Consider the following 21,476-nt stretch of genomic DNA (forward strand, 5'->3'; position numbering starts at 1 on the left):
CTCCGATGGGCAGGAGTCTCCAGGTCGGGGGATTAGCTGGCTGCTGCTGTGGGCTGGAGTCCGGGGGTCTGGATGAGAGGAAAAGGCAGAATTCCTTCAGGGTTCCTGGACTGGATGCTCTCACCCCAGGGAGAAAGGCTACTCCTGCCACTGTGGCAGCCACCAGGGGAGCAGATACGCAGCTGGGTGCACAAAAGACCAGAGGACAAAGAGCCTTCAGCCAGCCTCCCCACCTGTCTCCTGCCATCCTGAGTCTCTGAAGCAGACTGGTCGCCTCCCTTCGCCTCTCCCATCCAGACTCCCTGTCCGGACCACCGCGCTCTACTTTACGGCCCTGGCCCCTGCAGGGTCCAAATGAGCCCTGCTCACAGTGTTTCTGACCTTTCTGAGCTCCATCATTCACTCAGAAACAAAGAAACACCCCATCTAAGCTATCTGTGACAGAAATTGTCTTCCACTGAACATATACATGCACATTAAGTACACAAGGGACAGCAGCGGGGGGAACAGGTACACAGAGCAGTGACAGAGGAATTCTGCTCTTGGTGCCCTGGGGCTGGGGCAGCAAATCTGTTCTGTTCAGGGTGAGGTAGTGAATATTTTAGGTTCTGTGGGCCATATGGTCTCTGTCACAACTACTCTACTCTGTCTTGGTAAAGAGCCATAGACAATATGAATGGCTGTGTTCCAATAAAACTTTATTTGCAAAAGCTGAAGTGGGGCCAGGGTGTGCTGGCTGCTGCTCTGAAGCAATAAGAACAACTTCTCCGTCTCCCCCTTCCTCTCCTTCTTCTCTGTCTCCTTCTCCTTCTCTTCCCTCTCCTGAGAGGCACCACTTTGTTGTCTTAGCAAATCTCAGGACCCCTGAATCTCATGTGATTGGCAGATGAGCTTGCTGTTGAGCCAGCCACATTGATTGTCTCTGATAAACCCTCTGGGAAGAGTGGCTGAGAGGTCCTTGGTAGGAAAGGACAGAGGGAAGGTGACCCGATGCCCAGCTAGTGAAGATGGTCCCTGCTGCCTGGGGGAAGATCGAGCCAAGTGGCCTCCTCTCCCCAGCTTCCCCTCCGTACCCTTCTCCTTTCTAGAGCAGGAGTCACCAGGCCTCAGGATACCTCCAGAGCCTCCAGAGAGTCTGCCTGCCGCCGCCCAGGGTGTCCTTTACCCGACCTTGCATCTGCAGGCACCTGGGCCCCCACTCTTTCCTCCCAGAGGGAGACGATGCCTGCCTCTCCCATACTTTGTAGAGGCTGGTGACTCTTCCGCGTGACCCTCCAGCAAGGCTCCTTGTTGGGGGAAGAACTTGATCTTGTTCAGATCCCCCAGGGTGGTTCCCCTCTATGAACTCCCTGGAACTGGAGCCCGTGGTGTCAGCCTCCTCTGGCCCACACCCTCCTCTCCGGATCCACGCTCTGTCTCAGCATGAACACTGGAGTTTTGAGTGAGCCTGAGAAGATGAGGTTCATGCAGAAATGCAGAGAAGGAGTAGGGTGAGGCGGCTGCACCTGGACACGGCTGGTACTTCCTAGATCACTGACTTGCATGGTCTCCAATAAAGCGGGAGCTGAAGGCGAGGTTTGTGAAAGCCGAGTTTCTCAGCCAGTTTCTCCCCCAGGGACATTTGGCATCTTTGGCTGTCACAGCAGAGTAGAAGGCAGGCTAAGGCCATCCAGGGAGTAGAGGCCAAGGGTGTTGTTAAATATCCTACAATGCCCAGCCACAGCCCCACAAGGCTTTCAGGGTCTATGGACCTGAGTCTGGTACACCTGCAGTAGAGATGTGTCTTGTTTCTCTACAGTCCTGTGCCATCAAGTAAATTGTGTCCGGATGGGCAGGGTGAGTCCCAGGTGTGGGGGGTGCTGGGCAGCTGTGGGCACCACCAGGTTGTAGGTGAGGGTGTGTGTCTCACCAGGTACACCTTGGTGGAAGAACCTGGGAGAAGAGTAGTGGACTCTGACACTCGGCCCTGATCGTGCCCTCTTCCTGGGTCTAGAAGGCTCTGGTGCTTCCTACAGTGGTCTCCCCTATGTGTGGGCGGTTTTGGAATCTTGGTTCTTTGACTCCCTCATCCAATCTGATCCTATCTGTTTTTTGTCTTTAAGAGATACGTCAAGCTTCTGGTGCGCTGATGGCCACTTCTTTGTCTTCATGTAGTTGATGACTTACTCTTACATATGGCTTTGGTCATTTCAGTGGGCTGGAGGTAGAAAGAGAGGTAGATGTACAGGCTAAGATCTCTCCTAACACAGTGGATGCCAAGGAGATCATTGGTAACCTCCCAAGAACAGTGTCAAGAGAGTAGGTTAGTTGGGTGAAGAATTTTAAGGCATTGTGATTATCTTTGTTAGTAGAACAGCCCACCCTAGAATTTAGAGCTTAAAACCCCTATTTATTAGTATCGCTGCTGGTTTTGTGGTTTAACTGAGTTCATCTGGGCGGATCTGGATCGGGAATCTCTTTGGGACTGAACTGTGTGCATCATAAAGATATGTTGACGTCCTAATCCCTGTACCTCAGAACAGGGTCTTGTTTAGAAATAGGGGCCTGTAGGTATAATTAGTGAAGGTGAGGTCATCCTGGAGCAGGGTGGGCTGTTAATCCAGCATGATTGGCAGGCACCCTTAGGAGAGGAGGAGAGAGACCCAAAATGTGCCCTGAGGTGATGGAATGGGTGATGAAGCAGCAGGCTAAGGCAGGCCAAGGACGACGGTGCCCTCCAGCAGCTAGCGACTCAGAGGGGCACAGCCTTACTAGTGTCCTGATGTTACACATCTGACTTCTGCACAGTGAACGAATACATTCCTATGGGACACCACCTGGCCACCCTGGGACACTAATGCAGGATCTCCATGCAGTCAAACCTTGGCTGGGGCTGGAATCAGGCTGATCTCATCTGTTCTTGGTGCTGTAACTAAACACTTCAAACTGGGTGAGTCATAAATAAGAGAAATTTGTTCCTCACCATTCTGGAGGCAGAGATTTATAAGATCAGGGTGCAAACAGATTCACTGTCCGGACCTGCTCTCTGCAGCCTCAAATGGTGGATGAGAGAGGAGGACAAGAGGTACTAACACACTCCCTCAAGCCCCTTTCCAAAGGCACAAATCCCATCCATGCATGTAGAGCCTTCATGAACTAATCAGGTCCCTTTAAGTGTCCCATCTCTCAGTACTACTGCATTGGGGGTTAAGTGTCAGTGTGAATTGTTGAGGGACACAAGCATTCAAGTTCATAATATGTGGTTCACAAGGGGCCCTGCTGAACTGAATTTCCAGGAGGACTTCCTTACGTGGCGGGTCTACCCTGGCCCCTGGCATGGTGGCAACCCCTAGCAATGGCCAGGCTTCCTTCCCACCTCTTATACCAGGTGTCACATAGACAGAGGTGTTGGGCTTCAATCCATGATGGGTAGCTTCTCAGAGAGCAGCTATTCCAGTGGGTACAGATAGAAGGGATAAGACTTTGGATCCACCCTTAAAAATAACACAATGAGAAAGCATCTCTGATAACATAAGGTGTGGAATTCAGGTAGAGGCTTTAGATTTTAGACTGCAAGTGAAGGCTTTTTTGGTCCAAAGGGAGAAATGGGTGAGGAAGTGGTGAGGGGGCAGCGAACTTGTGCATGAAGAAAGTCCAGGTGTCAAAGGGATTCTTGTGTGTTGGCACTGAGGGTCTTCTACAGCAAGCTTAGCTGCTGCTACTGGGAGGACCATGGTAGGAGAGGGACCTCGGAGAGAGCCATGTTTGGAAGAGCCACAGCAGGGAGAAGAGAAAGCTGACTCTTGCAGCAAACACCCTCTTCTGCCAGTGTGCCCTAAAGTTTGGGAAGTGGAAGCACTTGTTTCACACTCTTGGCAGCACTCTGACACGTCCTGAATTTCCAGCCTAATCTAACCCTTCAGCAGCCACTGAACTAGATGTTATTTCTGAAGTCAAAGTAAAGGAAGCTGGGAAAATCTGATGACTGCCTCATCAGTGTGTTTCACTAAAAGTCAGTATCTTTGTACTCGGTTGGGCTGGCGGGGACAAATTGAAAGAGTTCAACTGTCCTGCCCAAGCACAACTTAGGAAAAGCCTTTCTCTTCCTTTGTGGACCAGTGCTTCTGCATTCCCTCTCATGGCGTCCAACTGTGCTCAGAGCAGGAAAACAAGACTTAGCACAGTAAATGTGCCTCATCTCATATCATAGTCACGGTGGGGTCATTTCACTGTGATTGATCGGCTAGGAATGGAGAAGAGGCAGAGCCGTTTTGGTCGGAGTTAATTTTGGCAGTGTTAAGTGTGGCCATTGCTGTTAATGATCGTGGAGTGAGCTCCTGTGATGAGTCATTTCACTGTATGATAATTGCAAGCTAAATAGTGTTTACAAAAAACCCCTGGGTTATGAGACAGAGACTATGTCAAAATGCATCCTGTGAAAATTGCATAAATAAAAATTTGCATCTAGAAGGGCCCTTCATGAAAATTATGAAAGATTGTGGTATTTTTTTAAAAATTTGCATTGTATAGTATCCCTGCAGTGGACAAACCAATTGTGACCATGGTCCATAGTTCTTTACTTCCAACCATTGTTCATCATACAGCATATGTGTGTGTGTGTGTGTGTGTGTGTGTGTGTGTGTGTGTAGTTGGGCTCATTCTGAAAAGCAACAATGTTGGCAGTCACATTAATTGCTTTTCTTACCAGATTAGTGAGAAAGTCTCACAAGGAGCATAACCTTCCAGAATGTATTCATGATGGGAAAAACAAAGCCAGGCCTTGGCCCAGCAGGAATCCTCCAAGGATGGTCTCTCCATTTTGCCTCTTCCAGAGATCCCCAGAGGGACCTCTCATCTCTGTGAGGTGTCCTGAACTCTAATCTTGTCGGGAATTTCAGAAACATTCATTACTCTTTGATTACTCTTTGTCACCATGGCCAGTCGAAGAAAGGTCAATATCCTCAATCTAAATACAGAATTACATGAAAATTTCTGAAAATCAAGATCGGAACGTAAGCTCTTGGCTTTGGACAGTTTCCTGGAAAGACTTTAATGGTTTGAACAACCAGAAGCAAAGCTCTGAACATCAGGATCCTCTTCCTGCGCTCAAAAAAAAAGTAAAGACAAGGATTTCAAGGTGAAGTGGTATCCTAGTTGACTATGCTTGAGGGAATTTTAATTTGTCAGCATGCAGAACGTATAATTCACATCTCCTGCTCAATAAGAGCGACAGGTGCCAGGAAGGCTTGGACACTCGGAAGGGTGATATTTTCCTCTTGACAGAGCTGAAATCACTATTATAGGGCTCACTGTTCCCTAGGTACAAATACATTCCTTGCTCTGAGAGTAGAAAGTTCACTTCTTTCGCCTTAGGCGTAGGTTCTCCCCACTTCCTTTTCCTTCTCCTTTTACATGGTAAAGGCTGGGACTCTTTCTAAATGTGAGTTCCCCTTTCTGAAGTTAGTGGACCCAAATGTTACCAGCTGAGACTCTTCTACATCGGCTCCTCTGGGACACCCACAGGTGACTGTAAGCAGGTGGTTAATGACAATCATGACATCCTTGAGAGAACTCACAGAAGGTGCACGCTCACATGTGCTGTACTCAGGCATTATTGGTTACCCATCAGGAACTAACGTTCTTCTGGGCCCCACACCTCCAGCTCTGAAATTTCCAGGACGAAGTAGGCATCTGTTCTATTTCACACATAGCAAGACCACCTTCCAGGAGGCCCCCGGGGTATGAAGGGAGGTGAGCGGATACAGAGGTCAGGAGAGCAGTGTGATGAGGATTCTAGAACAGGCAGGATTAGCTAGAATGGAAACACAGGAACGAAGTGACTGTGCTTGAGGAAATTGAGAGAAGCCCAACAGAAGTGGTATTGGGTGAGATTCGAAGGATAAACAGGTGTGTAGAAGTGCGAAGACTAGAAGTGTGTGTGTGTGTGTGTGTGTGTGTGTGTGTGTGTGTGTGTGTGTGTGTATGAGTGTAGGGGACATAGATATTCCCAGTGATGTGCCAGCGTGCGCAAGGCGTGAGGGCCAGGAGAAGGCAGTGGGCTCCGGAAGCAGTGTTTCCTGTGGCTGGGTCCCAGAAGATGTCCTGGTGACAGATTACAGGATAAGTGAGAAGAAAGGTGTGTGTTGGGTATTAAAGTACTGTATCCACTGTGGAATTTTAGTTTTGCTATTGGGGATTCAGATGATGATCTAGTAAGAAAGGACTGAAAACACACTGAAACAGAAAAGATAACATTACTATTTGGGTGGAGCAGACTGGATTGGAGAGGGCAGTCAGAGGTCATTAGAAGACTGCTGCTACTATCCAGGTGAGGTGTTGAGGGTTAAACAGGCCCACAGCTAGAGAAGTCAGTGCAAGAGCCTGGTTTGCAAAGTGTTTCTTTTTTTCTTTCTTTCTTTTTCCTTTTTCCTTTTTCCTTTTTGGTACCAGGGATCGAACTCCAGCCCTTGCACTTGCAAGGCAGGCACCAGAACCACTGAGCTAAACCCCCTGTGCCCTGGAAAGTATTTCTTTGGAAGAGCACGGGTGATGTGACTGCACACATATGGTTCCAAGCTTTTTGGAATCAGGAGCACAGGTCCTAGGGTTTGCCAGGAACAATAAGACCGAAGGAACTTGTGCTCTTGGATGACCCCTTGAAGTGCAGCCCCACCCTTACCAGCCCTGGGACACCTCTCTCACAGTGGCTCTGGAAGTTGAGTATCGGGATCACTTGGAGGGCTCCATGAGGCTGTGATTCTGGAGGTGTGGGGAGAGTCTGCCTTTCTAACAGGCTCTCCTGTAATGTTGTGGCTGCTCCAGGGACCACATTTTGAGAACCACTGCTTGGGATTTTGCTAATATGTATGTAGATGATAGAAAAACATAAGTTTTCTTGGTTAAGGCTTTCTTACATAACACTGCACTTAGCAAAGAGGATGGGAACATGTTTGGCTCTGATGAGGTTGGGTGGACTAGAGCTCCCTGGTAAGATCTTCTTTCTTCACACGGCTCTTGCCTGGATCAGCCTTCTTTTGTGTCTTCTGTAGGGTTAGCCTAGCTTCAGATCCACTCACGTAATATCTTCTGAGTGTAGGTCAAAGATTCCTGCAAGGTTCCCTTTGAGGAGTGGGAGAATGGGGGCCCATTAACTACCTGGCAGGTCAGGAACTAGAGCCAGTGTAGGAAAAGCCGTAGAATCCTTTCTACAGAGCACCAGTTATGCAGACAGCTAATGGTGCTGTGTATAACGACAACAACAAAAGTTTCCTGGAGTGAATAACTTTTTTTAAATGATGGATGTAATAAAGGTAACATGTTTCCTTATTACAAGAGTTCTGCATCTATGTTATGTACTAAGACTCTCCGATTAGTCTGCAAAGCTCCCACCTCTGTCACCACCGCTTCCTTCCAGAACAAGGAAATCTCAAGGGGTGAATGTTATGTCAAACCCGCCCTGGAAAATCCAGCTTGGAAAGTAAGTTCAGAAGAATTTTAGGGCAGAGACTTTCCAAGAGTGATGTACAGACTGGCGATGGTCCATGACCAGTTATGATGAATCTACAACAATATGGTAAACAAAGGACGAAGCTAATTTGTTTTAAATCCGAGAGTTATTTTAATTTTGAAATTGTGGGATGCCTACATTTTAGTGTTAAAATTTTCCCTTCCAATAAAATAATGGTGATGGGGGCGCTGAATCCTTTTCAGATAATCTTATATATGTTTTAGATTAAAAGTTGGCAACTTTGTACCCAACCTTTCAGTCTTAGCTGCAGTGATTCATTTTGTTAGATAGCAAATATCATTTACAGATAGAGCAACTGAGATCCATGAAGCTGTTACCAAGAATATGATCTATTCATTGTCACTTGTGCAAACTCTGTGTTCATTGGAAAAGGTCGTTCTGTCCTCGTGGCACCTAGTCGGACACTTCAGTGCCTTTCACAACATGAATTATAATTGGAGGTGGAGAAGTTTGTGCTGTCCCAAGCAAAGCTAAAATGTTTCATGAATTGGTGGAAAATTAGAACCAGCAGGGCGCCATCTGTCCATTTCAGTATTTTGGTTCTAGGAAATTCCAAGACAGTATATGATTGATTCTGATTAATTGTATTTACTTACATGGTTCTCTCTGTGGCTATCTCCATCTGAACTAGGAAGGGGAAGAATTAAGCAGGTACCTGGGGATTATTCAAATTCACAGCTAAAAATGTCCATTAATCTTTTAGATTACCCCCATTTATAAAATTACTCTAAAGTTAGTCCATCTCTCTACGTGAAAATTTCTTCACTTGAAAAAATGAAGATTGTGCTACATTTTTTTTCTGGATTTCAAGGATTCTATGACTTACCTAAAATTACAGTAAGCAAGGACTACATTTATTAGTCTGTATCACCTAATTTTTTTCTTTTTTCAATGATGTATATATTACCAAGACAAAAGTGCTTATGACACATCATATGCCTGCTTGAAAAATCACAAAGAAGAAAAACCTTTGTAAATAATAAAGAAGTTGTACTTATATATGAAATACTGTTTTCTTCAAATTTAATGACTATGTACTCCGAGATGGGGTATCAATTTAAAACACCTTTCCTTGCCTGGCTTGATGCTTGGCATAGCCTGGTGTTACTTAAATCTTGCAAGCCTCTTTCTCTGAATGTGGTCTTCCAACTAGAGTCATCTGAAAATGAAATGCCTATGTGCTAACCCATCAGAAATGCAGATTCACAGAGCTGGAACATGGCCCAGGAATATGCATTTTTCCTAAGCCTCCAGTGGATCCTCAAGCACACTTAAATTTAAGTACTACTGCTTCCCCTGGGGTGGTAGTCATTGTGTGGGAGGCCAAGAACTTGCAGATGGCCAAACAGTCAATAGAAGAGGGCCAGAGATAAGATGAGAGCCAGGAGGATTGCTGCCTTTGGTGTTCAGGCAGTGCCTTTCACTTTATTCTAGCCAGAGGCAAGGAGTTAGCTGCTTCTCTTTTCCATCTCCAGTCTTTTCTGAAAGGTAAACAGACTTTCTACTTGGAGAAGTTTCTCCCTGAAAGTAGTTTCAAAGGCAATGGGGGGGGCGGCAATAGAGGTGAAACATTTGCCTTCTTTTTTTATTATTTTTAGTTACGAGTTTGGAGAAGCACAGGTGATGGTAATGTTCACTGTATAAACTGAATTTAGCAATCACAAGGTGACCACAGTTCCCACTAAGATAAAGAGCCAGCACACAGAATGAATCAGTGTACAACTTATAACACAGCCATTTGATTTTAAATAAGAGATTTTTGATGTGCTGTCACACTTGACTTTTTCTATTTTTTCCATTTTTGAAGTCCACTGCATTCATGAATGTTGATTTTTCTTCTTCTTTCATCTTTTTAAAAGTCCAGTCCACTAATGGTTTCTGCTTGGTTTCTGCCCAAGGCTAAGAATGTTCTAGGTGAAATAATCAATCAATTTTTGCCCATTAAGAAAGCTCACTAAAATAAAAAGTATCCTAACTTTTGATGGATTTAGCAGCTGTTTGTTAAAGACTTTTTTTTTAATTGGCAAAACACCAGAAGTTATAATCTTGCACCTTCAGGAGAAAAAAGGCCTTCAGGTCCTGAGAATTATGTAGCATTAAGGGAAAAAAAATTTTTTTCCAAATCCCAGCGTATTATTGATCAACCATAGCAGCACTTGAGGGAAGTGGTGTTATTTTTAATGAAGTCTTTCTAGCCCAAGTAAGAACATGCATGTGTAGGATGTAAAATAAATACTTCTGCAAAACAAACTTGGAACAGGGCATGGTGCTTGGCCGAATGAACCTGAACAGAGGCTTTTCCACAGCATTGTTCAAATGCTCTTCCTTCAGGTCCCAGACTTAGCCGGCAGATTTGATGTAGTAACTGGTTCATTTGCAGGGTCCAGGGCTTCTCACTTGATACTTCCAGGTGAAGGTATTATGTGTCTTAACCTGATAGTAATGTGTGCTCTTCCAGCACAACTGTTACACTGGAGCAGTTCATGGAGGAAAAACAAGAGATAATGCTATGTTTTATGAAGCAGGGTGTCTCAGAACAAATAAATACTCCTTTCATCTGCGAAAGGAGATTAATATGACATATCTGACCAGAGATCTTCAAGTTGTCAAAATGCTTTTGTTTCGTTCTGTCTCAAAAAGATGTCCACACAAACAATGCCTGGGGTGTCAGAGTTTTTGCTCGAGTCTCTTGATGGAAATTTCTTCTGCACTGGACCTATTCCTAACGGATCGTGGAATTAAGTAGCAAAATTTTGTTTGGGGTTAGAATCCAAGTTGCCTTAAACCTTTATATTTCTTGAAGCAAGAAATACTAGATTTAGAGTGACACACTGTTTTACCAAATTATTAGGCACACAGCAGCTATGTATAATTCAAGGCTGTGGTTTCAAAGGTCAGAAGAGAAAACTAATGCACCTTTCTTTTCTTGTATTCCCTTTTCAGGTTTCTGACCAGACAAACTAAACTTCTGCAAGGTAAGCAACATTATATTCTCCTATATGTTGGCACAATCTGGAATGATGTTATTGGTTCTGAATATATTTTTACTGTATGGCATGAGTGTGAAATACAAATGTGCCCAGAAGTAGATTTTTGGTGGTAGTGTTAGTGATAAGGGTACCTATGAACATGACTTGGTTAAGTACTAGAATAGGGGATCCATTGAAAGAGGGGAGAAGGAGAGAGAGGGAGAGGGGGAGACTCTTTCTTGCTTGATTAGCCCTTTTATGAAACAGCAGACTCTTTGTCTCTGATATTCAAAACCAGAAGACAGTTTCTTTGTGAGCAGCTGTGGCAGGGCCTCACACCTCTACTAAAGCCTATTTTGGAAGAATTAAAGAGCAGAGAGCCCCTCAGCTCAGCCCCAGTTCGTCAGCTCTGGGGAGGCCTACTGCTCAACTCAGCAGGATTGCATTAGCCAGGTTGTTTAACTTTCCAGGAGTATCTGTAAAAAACCAGCAATCGAGGATGTGTTAATCATATTAGGGAACACAATAGGAGCCCTTTCTTATTTCATTAGAAAGCCAGGATGCATTTGATGTGCACCATCTGGTTTGTGAAAGCAGAAATAAGTTTTTCAAAAGGGCACATTTCCAAGTTCTATGCTTCATGGGCTTCGGGAAAAAAAAGCCCATAAGCAGCTCTATTTTTAATGAGAGCACCGTGAAAGCTAATAAGATCGGGGTGTATTTTCAGTGTGTGCCATTTCTCCTGGACTACATGTGTTTGCAGTACGTTTGGCAGGCTTGTCCTGTGTAGAGGTGGAGCTTCCAGCTGAAAATTTTAAAGTTCTCCATGTGTTAATTGGAAAGCAGAGAGGGGCATCATTGTAGTGGAGCATCTGGCTTCTTAGATATTAATTATGGCTCATGTACACATGAAAACGAGTATTTTTAAATTATTTCCTGTTATTCGCTGTGTTACTTTTAGAAAGTGTAATTTGTCAATTCATACAAAAAGTCAAGTTAAACACTTTTTAAAAATGCCTTTAGATGTAGGCACTGTTGATAAACAACCAGCAGTAACAAAACAGGAAGAAAAGAAAACCCAAATTTACTGTTGCTACCCTTTGTCAAATCCTTAAAATATATTTTTTATTTAAAGAAAAGATAGCCGAAGCATGCGGGCATCTCACTCTGTGGTATAGTTCTAACCAGCAATGTCTGTGGATCAGAAAAGCTGCTTCAGAAGAAAAATTCCTTCCCATCCCTACCTAAGTTTCTGAATCTTATACAGTAGCAAACATGATTTGTGAGGCAATATGTTCTGTTTAACCCCTCAGTAATTGCAGGATTCTTCTGAATGTATTCCACTAGTCCAGCTCACACTCATGAAGGAAGCATAATTACATTATAGGCAATCTCATCTAAGATAATTACAGTTGTCTCCATCAATTTGATTAAACAGGATAACCAACTCCACTGAGGCAGAAGCACCACAGAGCTTTCTCATTAAATACAGGATTCGGGATAAGGGTGGTGGGACTGTGGATGTGAAGGCTTGTCATTGACTCAGATATTGTCGCTCAAATAAAAACAGATACTGTGGAGGGCAAGAGTGAGAGGGGAAAGACAGAAGAACGGAGGCCTCTTTTAGTTTGCATCTGCGGATCAGTTCCTTCTTTCTGAGCACAGAAATCAGTGTAGATTCTCAACACCCAAACTTCCAGTTGTTATTAGTCTACTCCCTCCGGTCACTTCCTCCTATGAGTTCCCCTTGCAATTAAAATGACACTCCTTTAAGCGCTCGACTTTTATTTCCTGGTTTAGAGTGTGTGTCATTTCTGTTTTATGCCGAATGTCTAAGATATCCCACGTCGGCACCATGTTTCTTACTTTTTCTAATTTTCCTTTTGTGTGTGTGTGTGGATGTGCTGGGAATCAAATCCAGGGCCACAGACATACTAGGCAAGAGGCTGCAGAGGGATTTGTTGGCAACTTTAGTGAAAGCAATGGAAGAAAATAGTCCAGGAGAGATACTGACATTTCATGGCGTCAAACTAACTGCTGTGGTGGACTCTCCCTGTGACCCCTTCCCTTAGCCCACCAGACACATAATCCCGTTGCTCAGCTATACCTGTGGGCACCCACCTGTTAGTCTCACAGCAGCCAACTCAGTTATGAGTTGAACTCCCAGTGGTGTCCTGACGTTTGTGCTCAAGTTGCACTTATTTTGCTTACTGTTTCCAAAGCATGACAACGGTGATGCTGTTCAGATATGATAAAATCTAGATATGATGAGAAAGAGCCAGCGAGATGCTCCCTTTAAATTGGAAAGATAAAAATTCTCAATAAGGGAAGGAAAAAGTTCATTTGCTGAGGTTCCTGAGATCTACAATAAATTATCCTCATGCCTAATTAAATTATTCATCTCTTATGGTGCCTAACATATCAATTAAACTTCCTCATAAGTTTGTGTGTAAGGAAAAGCATAGTACAGACAGTGTCCTTACTAGCCGTGGTATCAGGTGTCTTCAGGGATCTGAGCCCATGTCCTCCAAAGATGAATAGGGACAACAATATATTCAAGTCATGTGTGACTCCCCCAAACTGGCCATCAAAGTGGTATCTTTTATATGCTACTTTAGAATTGACTGGTATGGCTAGATCGCAGGTCACCCATCTATCAGTGTAACTCTGTTGGTTGATAAAGACACTGAGCCCCATGAAGCTGCAGTGACTGTCCCATGCTATGAAGCAAGGTAGTAACACATTGTAATCAAAGACACTGCCTTCCTCGTGCCCTTCTTCCTGTGTCCTACAATACATGGTTTGTGTTTTTCCTTATGTTGCTATAAGTAAGTTTTTGCTTATCTTTTATTTAAAACAAATGAGTACAGTTCAAGAAGTAGAACATTATTGGTTTACAGAGAAAAGTGCCAATGTGTTTAAGAAAATGTGCTCATGAGAAGAGGATGGACTACATTAAGATAGAGTCTCCTCTAGTTGGAAGAGCTTGCAAATGACTAATTGTGGGGTTTTTGAGAGTCTCCTTTGCACCACCCTGAAATATGGTCCTGTACACTTTGGCCTTCTGGGTGTAGATGAATACTGGAAGGGGTTGCTTGGCACTTCTTTGAGGACAGAGAAGTTGGTGTAGATGAGTGATAATTCTGCAGACAGGCAAAAGTCCTAGGGAGAAGATGCCAGGAGTAATCTGAGCTTCTGCCAGACATTTCTCTGGTGACTCCTTTTTCCTGTCTTCTCTTTTTTCCCATTCTGTCCCTTCTCAGCATTCGTTGAGCTGTCTGTTAGAGCCAAAGTCATAACTTGGCCCCAGAGACTGTGGAATATTCTGTACTCTCAAGATTATTTAAAAGCTTTCTAGTTTACATGTAAACAAAGACTGTTCTTTTTGCAGTCAAGATAATATTATGGAATGGCTCGTCTGTGTGCCAAATGGGGGCAGACTTGGGTTCCTTGCCATTTCCTTAAAGAGACATCTCAGTAATGTACTTGGATGACTTAAGTGGAGTCTTTAATTCATACATGATTGATTCATAAAATTGTCTTCCTTATGTTTTTAATAATGTCTGTTATCTTTCCTAAATTGACCTCATGACCTTTCTAATGATCAAGCACTAGACTAATCTGCACTGGGGTTGGTATTCCTTGTAGAAGAGTTTTCATCTGTGTACTTCACAAATGGAAAGCAAGCCGCCTCCCTCCCTCTTTTCACAGAGAGAAAGCAACTCTGAAATACCTTAGATTTCTTTTCAAATTGGAAACTCACCAAGTATTGTCTGGGAATAAAGGGGACAAAGCTTTACATTTTTGTTCATTGTTCTGGTCATGCTTTGTTTTTAAATAATGTTATGTCAAGAGCTCATAAGCATCCAGCAGCCACCTATGATTATGAATATGTATATTATTATTACCTAAAATGTGAATTATTTACAAATCATGGATGTATAATCCCTACGTGATGTTTTCTCTGGGTCCACCTTCAATGAAACACTTGAATCTTCAAAAATCTATCTATTTCACTTATCTGAAGTATAGGTATTTGTATCATATTTCCAACACCAGTATCTTTCTGATACAAGGAAAAGCATGTCTGTACACCAAGGCAATCTTTTTCTCTTTGAATCTCACTGCAGTGACTAGTAATTTCCTAACAGAGAAAGTATAAATTGTATGGAAATAATCACGCATTTGCTCTTGGAGTTATTAGGGAGCACTATTTGCTAACTTGTATTCCAAAAATTTATTCTGGTCTATGCTTTTACAGGAAAATCAGCCCAGAATTTGGTCTGTTCGGTGTTCATTAGACTCAGGGCACTTTCCACACAGTAGATTAAACTCACACTGTGAATCTGTATCGACTGGTAGGCTTGGGATGTCCAAGTGACCAAGCCACTTGTGCTGCGAACTTGGGTTGGACAACAGACAAGAGTAGACTCATCTTTTGTGACTGTGCTTTCTACATCTGTATCACCTGCACAGTCTATCACGCCCGGCTAAGGAGATACCATGTTTAAATAAGTGAAAGGTTTAAAAAATAAAATAAGAAGGTGTGGAAGGGTGGAGGATGCATGTGCGCCATGCTTCCGCACTCAAAATTATTCTGAGATGCAAATTTCGGGACTTCACTAGTTTGTTGTTATGAGTGTGTTCCTAGGTATCCAGGACTGGATACATAGGACGGATGTGGCTTCACCAGTTAAAAACAGAAGCAGGAGCTCTTACACGGGCCCTTTATCAGCTTTTCCCAGTGGAGACGTGTCCTACCTTGAGCTGGCCCTCCGCAGAGGAATAACTCCCTTCAACAGCTGAAGCTACTTCTGCCCATCTCAAGTGACCCCAAAGGACGCTTTTGAACTTCACTGCCTCTAAAATCTACTTAAAACCAACGTCTTTCTCCACTTAAATAGCATATGCATGTGATATGCAAATCATGAAACTCACTAAATTTTAAAAACGGTCACCCAATTAACCTGGCTTTATCCTTTTTCTACTCGCTCTGCTTTGAATAACTACTGTCCTGTCCGAACTGCAGGTGTCCGCATCTGAGAGTAACAAGAGGAAGAGCCTTTCAGGTGTGATCAGGACAGGAAGTGGACTTCCTTATCATGGGGATTAAGGCTTGAAAGGGTTTGGTGCCGCAGCATTTGGTCACTTGCCTTTCTGCCTCTGCCTTGGGAGGAAACAGTATGAAGGAAGCGTGCTAGTGCCGTGATCTCCAACTGCCCAGCCTCTACAGCCGCAGAGCACAATCTCTGTCCTTTAGGCCCAGTCTCTGAGATTCTGGTAGAACAGCACAAGACTGGGCTCACGCAGAAGCCAGCACTCTGCAAATCACTGCCTCCCCAGGTCCTGGGAATTCCTGGGGGATGTGCTCAAGCTGGGCTTTCACAGCAGGTGGATAACTCCACACCGGCCCCCACTGCCTGCTCAGCCACTACTGCTCTAACAACTCCACTGCCTTTCCAACACCCACCAGGTACGAGTCATCGGCCGGGCTTGTCTTTTACTGCCCCGTCCAGCCAGGGCCCAAATTTCCATGATGCACACATTTCTATCTCCTGGAGGCTACTTTGCAGATGTTCAGACTGTTCATTAGCCTGTAAGAGAGTAAGGATAACTATTTTCTTGTAGGGCTGGAGAGGGGTCCTAAAGAAGTGTTTCTTGAATCTCGATGAGTAAGATAATTTAATACAAAGATTCTTTTAATTTTTTTCTGGCTTTCTCTTCCCCAAGGTCCTAGTAGTCATGTTTTCAGGATCCCAGGCCAAGACTGTGTCATAACCACCATGCGAGAGACTGAACTTCTCCTCCCTCCATACCTAGAAAACTCGTGCGTGAGATCTTCTTGAGTGAGACTGTTTCCCATAAAGATGGGTTTCCTGAGCAAGGGTTCATGAGCCCCTCCAGCAAACAGCCTCACCCTAACTGTCTCCTGCTGTACCCCAGTCAGTTCAGGGTGCATGGCCAGCTTTCTTTGAATTCCAACACTGGATTCACTTGTAATCACATGCCCTACCACCAGGGAAACACTCGATTCCACATGAATAGTTTTCTTCTACACTTACTGTGAGAGTGATAAAAATTTAGATATATCTAAATCTCAGTAGTAAAAAGTAACAGACAGTGGCCCAAGCTGAAATGCCCCCATGATGTGTACATGAATAGCTTTTCTTTCCTTTGAAGAAATACTGTTCATAATCTACTTCCTTCCTAGATATATCGTCTTACCTCTAATGTAATAATTTATCCGAAGTACCATTTTTTTCCTTTCAAGATGCAAAATATAAGTAGCAGTATTTGTGCTGAACTATTAAAGAAGAAATGTCCTGGCATGGACTTGTTTTTCTACTGCTGTGGACATAGTTGATAAAGGATAGCAAGGCCCAGTAAGTTGCTTTGCAAAGTAGAGAGCAGCATAACAGAAAGCAGGACAAGAGAAGGAAACACACTCAGGCAGTGCCCTGCGAAGTGGAGTGTGTTGTTCAGCACACCATGTGCTGTATGGACATTAAAAGAACTTCAGAACCGTGAGATTTGCTCGAGCATGTGCTGCTACTTGGAAAATAGCCTGGGAAGGCTGAGACTGTGCTTTCCCTCCTGTGTGTGCAGCACCTATGAAAGGAAGTGTGGTGGTGAAGCTCATCCACTCGATTAGCTCGGGAGCCTCCCAGGGCATTAGTAGAGCTCACTTCCTTCCGGGTGTGCCTGGGGTGTGACCTTGGGAACTATATCCGGTCTCTCCCTCTGGGGCACAGCTCCCCCGCTCTGCATCTTTGCTTCACAACACCCTTCCGCAGTGATGTTTCCGCCTGAGAGGCAGCTGACCAGGGACTGGATTCCCCAAAACCATGAGTCAAATAAACTTCTCCTCCTTTCTGTCTTGGGGACCAGGATTATGTCTCAGAGATGGGAAGGCAGACCAAGAAAGTGTATAAAAGAATGTCCTAATGGGAGCAGTGGCAAGGGTCTGTGTGTTAAGACTTCACATGATTGATCAGGCTGCTTATTTTCACACACACACACACACACACACACATGCACGTGAGCATGAGTGCAGCACAGAAGCCTAGGACTTTGCATTCCAATTTAAAAGATACCAACTCACTGCTCTTTCCTGCCTCTTAGCTGCATGGCATCTTGCCTTTTTAACAGCATAGTCGTCCTAGGTGTCTAATAAAAAAGGTATGGTTCAATAATGACAACAGAATATTCATATAAAAAATAATATGTGTTGAAAGGTTCTTTACTACATATTAATTATATGCTAAATATTCAAGCTAAAAAAGGAGAGAAAAACAGATTACAAAACTGTATATGCACTATAATGAACATGTGTGTTTACATACACAAAATATGCCTATCACTAAGCTGGTTGTACTTACATGGAATATTTTTAGGATGTTTTTCTACAAAGTCCATATTTTCTATAGTAAGCACATATTAATTTGGCAAAGGCATGATGGTGCACACCTGTAATCCCAGCACTAGGGAGGCTGCAGCAGGAGGATTTCCCCAAGTTGGAGGCCAGGCTTGGGAGCATAGTGAGTTCAAGCCCAGCCTGAACTACATAGTGAGACCCACTCTCAAAAAAAAAATGATAAAGAAAAATAAATCTTAGAACACTGACTCCAGATATTGGAGACCTATGGGATCATTACAAATGTCCTGGCTTGGGAGCACTGGCAAAGCATTGAAATTTCCAAGGAAGGAAATCTCACTCCAGAAGATCCGCTCAGGTTAAAGTTGAGAAATCAAGAGTCTAAAGTCATGTTTTTCAGAAGAGGCTGTGGTTTGAATTACACTGAGACAAAGGGGCCCCATTTAGGAACAAGGTGGAGAATATTTGCACCTAACAGTAGATCTGGTAAGTGGTAGACTGGAGAGGGCCCAGATTAAAGATGAAGGATGGGAACAGAGTCTGAGGGAGGAACAGAGAGGAAGTGGATGGACCTGGAAAGGATAGAGGTAAGTCCTTCCTGAGCCCTGTCCACGTAGATCATCCTGTCTACGGAAGTAGCATTGGTTGGCTAAGTGGTGAAGCTGCTGGGATTTGGATTGAAGTGTGTGTGTGTGTGTGTGTGTGTGTGAGAGAGAGAGAGAGAGAGAGAGAGAGGTAGAGAATAGGATACTGAGCACCAGCTCTGTAGCGAAACACTGCCCTTAATGCTTCCCCGTGGCTTGCAGTCATCCCTTTGCATGTTTGAATTTGTAATTGGCTCCTTAAAAGCATTTAACCTGCAGTTCTGGTAACCTGGGGGCTCAGAGTAACCAAGACTGAACTTTCTACTGAGAAAATAAGCAATTTTGAGGAAAAAAAAAATACATCTACAGTGCGATGACCAGGCCCTTGACTACCTCAACAGAAGAAATGAAATATATTTCCCCCTTTGGGACAAAGCTAACTCAATACATTATTCCATAGCAGAGAAGTGGCCTTAAAACTTGGAGTGGTGTAGATGAAAGCGCTTGTCTGAAAGGACTCGCGGAGGGCTAAGCTTTGGGCTTCTTGTGTCCCTTTACGTAGATGCAGCTTCTTCTCTCTGACTTCCCAGATCCCTGCAGTGACTTCTCGCCCATCTCACCATGTCCAGCAGCCTCCGAGCCCTTCTGGTTTGTCCCTTGCCTGGTGTCTGGGATGGGAAGGTGCTGGGTACCAGGAGCCTATGAGAGAGCAAAGGCCCAGTGAGCCCCCTCCAGGGTGCAAGGCCTCCTAGCCCTCAAACTTCCATGAGGATGGTTTTGACAACTCAGAGGCTTTTTTGAGGTTTTTGTTTTGCTTATTTGTTTTTGCGTTCTTTTACTTTGGATTGTTGAAATGGACAAATAAGCAACTTCTTATAAGTGAAGTACTGCCAAACCATCCTCCCCTCTGCAACTCGCTGCAGTCCTACAGTTTGTGTGTCTTTTCTAGATCTTGGAATTAAAGAAACCTCAGCAACACTGACAGAATTCTGAATGTAAAATAGGTTTAGAACTGGTGTAAATGTATTTATGAAAAATATAGATAATGTTTCATGGCTATGTATTTTAAGCCATATGGAACTTAGAACTGCAGATCATTTCTTCTACCATTATTTTTGGGAGCAAAAAATGCCACTACTATACTGAAATTTAAGTTAATAGCGTGCATCTATATAATACAGAGTTAAATAATTGATTACAGGCACAGCATTGAGACACACACACACACACACACACACACACACACACACATTTATGCAAAATAAGCAGATTTTACCTCCACTCACCCTGTCCTTTGTCTGGTGGGGATGGGAGGAGAGTAGATGTGAGCCTGAGTTATTCATTCATTAGGAAACATTTTGAATTTCTGCTACATATCCAGCACCATTTCAGTTAATGTATACTTCATCTCTTATCAAATAAGTTTTGAGCCCCTTTTATCATTAGTTACTCCTCCCAAGTGTTGGGTATCCTAGCGAACAAGAGACACAAGGTTATCTCTCCCAGAAAGATTAAAATTCTATTAGAGGAAGACAGCAATATATATGGTATTTTTATATTATGATATATATAGGTATAAATATATATCATAATATAAAATTACCTAAAGTGCTTAGTTCTGTAGTGAAATGCGAAGACAAGCAACCCATGACCCTCACCAGCATGGGGCTTCCAGGTGGGATTGCAAATGAAGATGCGTATAAACACATTATATCTGAACCATGAAGAGTCCCTCCAAATTCTGTTTTTAGTGAATGCTATTATCGAGGGACTGTTTGAACTGAGTACAAGTCATAGTACTTAGTACCATTGGTGAAGCCCATGAGCGCTCTAGTACTCATTCCAGTAGTAAGGCAGTTAAGCCTTTTCATATCTACTTCTAATTCCTTAAAAAATATCAGCTACAGCTGGAAAGGTTGGAAAAGTTCTCTTACAGAAACCTTAAAAATGGAAGAAATACAGAGGCGAATGTAGATCCGGTGGGGCGGGATGAGACACACATGCACGCACGTCCTGACCCACACCCTCGTTATGAGCTGTGTTCCTCAGCCCTGCCGGGTGTCCCTCTGCATGGTGGAGAGTCAGCGTGTCCTTCTGTTGCAGCTTTATGTTCTCTCCCCTCCCTGCAGTCACGGCGGACAGGACTTAACCGGTTGAATGGTTCAGACGGGTCAGCATTGACACAGTTCATTGAACCACATGTCCCACCCCTTTCCTAGGTTGTCAACCCTGACGTAACTCTCTGCAGTTCAAATCCTTCTCTCTTCAGCCGCCCATTCTCTTTAGAGAGAACAGAGTTTCCTGTCTGGAGTTAGCTGGGTATTTGCTTAGACCCTAAAACCTAGGCAGCCACCTTGTGAACTCCTCTCCGTGCTCTCCTCTGTTCTACCCCTCAGTCTTCACAGCCTCCTGAACTCCCCTGCACAATGCCAGCTCTGGAGAAGCCCACCCTGCAGTCCCTGAACATCCGGGACTTTCCTGAGTGTAGGTCTCACACCCGCCGGACAGAAAGCCTAAGGGTCTCTGTGTGTAGTCCAGATTCGGTCACTTAGCACCTGTGGCCTTGACAATGTTCTTATTCCTCAGGGCCTCGGGGCCCCCTCCTGTAAATGGGGTGCATGGCAATATCTAAAGTGTAAGTTTGTTCTAATGGATAAATAACTTCGCTTAGTGTCCAGCCGCAAGTTGCCAATATTTTGCCATTATTTTTGTTAGAATTTTTTGGTACATTCCATGTATGCGTTCTTCAGGATCTGTGTTTATGGCAGCCCCAGCCTTTCAGGGACTAAGACCTGAAATGACAGACTCAGAGTGAAGCCCATGAGCATTCGAAGAAAGTTCTTTCAATCCCATATGTTCTAATGTCCCCTAGGACAGCTTTCTCATATTTATTTTCCTTTTTGAAACTGAAAATTGAGACTTTGTTTATACACAGAAAGAGTTGGATTTTTGTGTGTTCGTTTTTCAAAAATGAGTAAGCTGAAAGGGTTTTCTCTGTTCAATTTCTCCCCTCCACCAAAAAAAAAAAAAAAACACCAACA

The 21,476-nt window shown here is 43.9% G+C and overlaps 1 protein-coding gene across 2 annotated transcripts in view; it reads left to right on the forward strand.

Annotated features, from left to right (window-relative positions):
- The window catches only part of Sema6d (semaphorin 6D), a 385,396-nt gene that overhangs the window by 205,659 nt on the left and 158,261 nt on the right, over positions 1–21,476 (forward strand). For both annotated transcript variants that reach the window (XM_033765209.1, XM_033765211.1), the window contains exon 3: positions 10,451–10,482. The gene's annotated coding sequence lies outside the window, so the exon portion shown is untranslated. The remainder of the gene's footprint in view (positions 1–10,450; positions 10,483–21,476) is intronic.

This window comes from Fukomys damarensis, unplaced genomic scaffold (assembly GCF_012274545.1).
Source record: "Fukomys damarensis isolate Sample0158 unplaced genomic scaffold, DMR_v1.0_HiC HiC_scaffold_17, whole genome shotgun sequence".
NCBI classification, from domain to species: Eukaryota; Metazoa; Chordata; class Mammalia; order Rodentia; family Bathyergidae; genus Fukomys; species Fukomys damarensis.